The sequence below is a fragment of the Magnolia sinica genome, chromosome 13 (assembly GCF_029962835.1).
Source record: "Magnolia sinica isolate HGM2019 chromosome 13, MsV1, whole genome shotgun sequence".
Lineage (NCBI taxonomy): Eukaryota > Viridiplantae > Streptophyta > Magnoliopsida > Magnoliales > Magnoliaceae > Magnolia > Magnolia sinica.
This window is the reverse complement of record NC_080585.1, coordinates 83109693-83114849: the sequence shown is the minus strand read 5'-3', so window position 1 is coordinate 83114849 and position 5157 is coordinate 83109693. Positions and strand designations below refer to the sequence as shown.

Genomic DNA, 5157 nt, shown 5'->3' with positions numbered 1-5157 from the left:
CTTCTTGATCCAACCAATTGTACATGGAGAGGAATGATGCTCCGTTTTCAATTACAATTTTTCCACCATGACCTTGGAGACGATGTTCTCGCTGCTCCCACTGTCAATGATCACGTCACCAACCTTTCGATTCACCGTACACCTAGTGCGGAAGATGTTATATCACTGTGGATGCACTTCTTTTCTTGGCACATATAATAGTCGCCTCACGACGAGCGACTCACCGTGATCTTGTTGAATCTAACCTGAATCATTTGCCTCGTCCTTGGTGGCATGCTCCTGTTCTTCAATATCTAGATCTTTATAAGTGTTACTAGCACTACCATCATTGATGGCGAGGTATGCCACTTTTTGCTAGGGGCAAGTATTTGATAGGTAGTCCGATTGGCCGCAACGATAGCAGTTATCGGGCCATGGCCGAGCATAGGGGTTCGGGATTCTACTTGGACCAGCAACAGTCGTACGCCCCTTTGGGGTCTAGCTTGCCTGCTTCCCTGATCTCGGTTCTCAAATGTAGGAGGTTGAGTGCATGCTCCTACGGGCTCCTTCCCCTTAGGCTGTATAGTTCCTTGGGACAGACCTGCCACAAGGATCCTTACAGTAGGATAGGTCCGTGTGTTAGGATGTTCAAGTTGCGCTTCTGCCCGAGTAGCCAACTTGATTGTATCATTCATCATCCAGACGGACTGCATCTAGACCCGATCTTGGATAGCCATACGTAATCCACCGTTGAATCGGGCGACTTGCTGCGATTCAGTCTCGACCAAATCATTACGCGCCGCCAGGCGGTAAAATTCTTCTGCGTATTCCCTCATCGAACGACTACCCTGTCGATAATTTTGGTATTGTTGGAATAATACCTGATCGTAATCGCTAAGGAGGAATCGGGCACATAGTAGCTGCTTCATCTGCTGCCAGGTGCGGATTGGTGCTTTCATCTACCTGGTTCACACGAGTTACAATTGTTCCCACCAAGCTGAAGCTCCTCCTTTCAACTTGTAGGCCACAAGCTTGACCTTCTTTACTTCAGGGATGTCCATATAGTCAAAAATCACTCAACTTCAGAAAGCCAATCGAGGAAATCCTCGATATGTACTTAGCCATTGAAGCTAGGAATATCAACCCTCATCTTGAATTCTTGATCCGTTCGATCTACTCGATCGCCGCCATGTCTGAGGTGTTGGAAGATTATGTCATCGATTTTCTCCTCACTGGAGCCCCCTTCCTCAGGAATGACCCTTGGATGCACTGCCGGTACTATCTTGCAATCAAGGCGATTAATTGGGGGTGGAGGATTGCCACCAGGAACATGGAGTTGCCTTAGGTTTTCTGCCAAGAGATCCGTTATGCGGTCGATGGAACCCTGCAACCCTTGCATGGCTTGCTGATTCTCTCGTTGCGCTACTTCAAAAGCTGCCGCCGTTAAAGGTAAATTCCCTGAAGCACCGCCCATGGGATTGTTGCCCGACTCATCGTTAGAAGCCATCAATCCGAGGAGAAACCTCGCTTTGATACCAAACTGACGCAGGGGAGGATGTGAGGTCGAGCACCGTCTTCCTCAAGAAGATAACTATTCCGAATTCATGGAACTTCTCTGGACTCCTCATAGAGACTTCTCGAATCCACGAGGAAAGAAAGCAGAAAATAGAAATAAATTCTAATAAATTCGAAATTGATTGATGAATAATTAACAACGAGTTCACAACTCTTTAAATAAGGGTACCAACCAATGGGAAAGAAATCAGAATCAAACTACAACTCAAACTCCTAGAATCCGCGACTTACTATAAATAGTAAACTTACTATTTATAGACGGTCATGATGTCTACTAGTGCGCAAGGTTTTCGGCTAAAAATAGTAAGTGTCCTCTTTGGCTTCACCAAACCATTCTCCTAATTATTCTAAGCTCTTTTCACGTTGGGCGCAACTCCTAAAGCTCGACAGATGAAGAGTTATAATTAAACTAAAACTTACTATTTATAGTAAAAACGAAATTAAAACAGGGAAATGACCATCGATCAAGGGGTTTTTCACAATTTTGGGCTGCATAACCCGGCGTAGCAGGGTTAGTTGGCTAAAGTAGCTCGTTCTACCCCAAAATCATATATTTTACGTCAGATAACTCATTCCAGATTGCGAGATACGCCCGATCTAAGGTCCGATGGTTTGGATCACTTCTGTCGTCGACCAGGCCTTTTCTGATCCATCTTGGCTATGAAACTATTCGCGACCCACTCTACATCAAAATGGCATCCTTTGGTAAACAAAGGTGCCAAAGGGACATATGAAAGTGGTTTTTTCTTGATCTTCAAGAGCTATCTCTATTTGATTGTAGCCCGAATACCTATCAAGGAAACAATAATGTGAGTGACCAGCTAGCCTTTCCAAAATTTGATTGATGAAGGGCAAAGGGAAGTGGTCCTTCCTCGTGACGGTATTCAACTTTTTGTAGTCAATGCACATTCTTCAACCAGTAGTAACTCTAGTTGACATGAGTTCATTGTCGGCATTGGATACGATGTTGATTCCAGACTTCTTAGGAACTACTTGAGTTGGACTCACCCATTGACTATCCGATATAGGGTATATGATACCCACATCCAATAGCTTAAGAACATCGGCCTTAATCACTTCATTCATGTTTGGATTTAATCTACGTTGTAGTTGTTGACGGTCTTCGCATTATCCTCAAGATGAATGCGGTGAATACAAATCAAAGGGTCAATTCCCTTGAGATCCGCAATTGACCATCCAAGGGCTCTTTTGTGCTTAATGAGAGTAGAGATTAGAATACTCTCTTGTTCTTGCTCAAGGTCAAAAGAAATCACCACTGAGTATGTCTCATCTTGACCTAAGTAGACATATTTAAGCTTAGAGGGTAAAGGTTTTAGGTCAAGCTTCAGCGCCTTGAGGCTAGACGGTAGAGGCACAACATTAGTTTGGGAGAACTTTTCAAATTGTGACCTCCACTAGTTAACTTCAAGTACCAGCGTAATATCAAGCATGGCATCCATCTCCCTAATGGTGTCATCATCCAAATCAGGGGAGTGGGCCAAGCACGTCTCTAGAGGATTAGAGGATAAGGACAGCAGAGCTCTATCTTCCACGAATGAATCTATCATATTTATATCCTGAGCCTCGTCATCATCCTCTGCCTGTCTGCACATGTTGAAAAAGATATTGAGCTCCAACATCATATTTCCAAAAGAAAAATTCATGACCCCATTCCTTTAATTGATGATAGCGTTGGATGTAGTAAGGAACAGGCGGACAAGTATGACAGGAATTTGAGTGCTCATATCTGCAATGGGTTGGGTATCCAGGATGATAAAATCTACTAGATAGGAGAATTTATCAACCTGGACCAATACATCCTCGATCATCCCCCTCGGTACACGAACTGAGTGATTAGCAAGTTGCAATATGGTCCGGGTGGGTTTTAATTCGCCTAGACCTAGTTGTTTGTAGATTGAGTAAGGGATCAGGTTTACACTCGCCCCCAAGTCAAGAAGTACATTCTCAATTTAGTGATTCCTAATTATACAAGTGATAGTTGGGTTACCAGGATCTTTATATTTTTGTAGCACACTTTGCTTGAGGATGACACTCACTTTTTCTGTCAGGAAAATTTAATTTTTGATACTTTGCTGCCTCTTGGTTGTGCATAAGCCTTTTAGAAATTTAGCATAGGAGGGAATTTTTTTCACAACATCTAGAAGAGGGATGTTGACCTTCACTTGTTTTAATACTTCTAGAATATCCTGTGAGTTGGCTAGAGGTTTTAGTGCAATCAACCGTTGGGGGAATGAAGCAATCGGCTTGTTCAGACGTTCCGGTTTTAATCCATGTGGAGTAGTACTAGGTCTATCATTCATGTCCTCTTCCGAGTCCTTAGACTTTTTAACCCTTATCAGAATAGATTTGTCAATTGTTTTTCCACTCCTAAGAGTGGTGATAGACTTGGCTTGCTCCATTGAATTTAAAAAGCTTGGGTCACTAACTTCGTATTGTGGTTTAGGATTGGGGATAGGTTGAGCTGGAATGGTCCCTTTCTCCATAACCGTAATACGTGAGTCTATCTTTTGTATAACCTTAATGAGTTCTTGTAAGGCTTGAAGAGTACTTTGATGGATGAGGTCTTGAGTTTTTGTGGGATTTTGAACTGATTCCTCTTGAGGTTTCCCTTTATTTAAAAATTGGTTAGGGACTCCTTGAGGAGTAGCAGTTTGTCCATTCCTCCAGCTGAAGTTTGGATGATTTCTCCAACTTGAGTTATATGTGTTTGAAGTGAGTATTTTAAAAGGCCTTTGATAGTTGTTTACAGCATTCGATTGCTCATGCAATATTTCTTGAAAAGCAGGTATTTTTGGACAATTTTCAGCCGTATGAACATTACAAGCACAAATACTGCAGACAACTTCCTTAGCCTTATCCTTATTAAGTTTCATGGCCTCGAGTTTCCTTGGGAGATTGGCTACTTTAGCATTTAGATCGTCTTCCTCTTTTAACAAGTATATTTTACCCCTCTCCTTTGATTGAGCAGGCTTAGAAGTGGTAATGGGTTTAGGGGAGATGTACCATGGTTGTTTGTTTTCAGCAAGTTTATCAAAATAGTCCCACACATCATTGACATCTTTGCTCATGAATTCCCCATTGCACATTGTCTTAACCATTTGGTGCATGGAAGATGTTAATCCATTACAGAAGAAACTTGTTATGCGTCACGTTTCAAAACCGTGTTGTGGGCATGAACTGACAAGATCCTTGAACCGCTCCCAACATTGGAAGAATGTTTCATCTTCCTTTTGGGCGAAGTTTATGATCAACTTTCTAAGGGTGTTTGTTTTATGATATGAGAAGAATTTCTTTATGAACTCCACTGTCATGTCGTTCCATCTGCCAATATATCATGAACGTAATGAATGCAGCCACGTCTTAGTTTTTTCTTTCAAAGAGAAGTGAATAAGTTTCAGCCTGACTATGTCCTCAGACACATGAGGAAAATATAAAGTGATTATTATCTCATCAAACTGTTTCATGTGTAAATATGGACTTTCATATTCAAGTCCATGAAACTTTGAAAGGAGTTGAATCACTCCTGGTTTGATATCCATGTTTCCTGTATTTTCTGGAAAAACTATATAGGAAGGTGTGCTC

General features: G+C 42.0%; 1 non-coding gene across 1 annotated transcript; it reads left to right on the top strand.

Annotated features, from left to right (window-relative positions):
* Nucleotides 1-4731: 4731 nt before the first annotated feature.
* Nucleotides 4732-4838, top strand: LOC131224419 (small nucleolar RNA R71). Its single transcript, XR_009160905.1, has one exon. It is a non-coding gene; the product is annotated as a small nucleolar RNA R71 (small nucleolar RNA).
* Nucleotides 4839-5157: the final 319 nt, after the last annotated feature.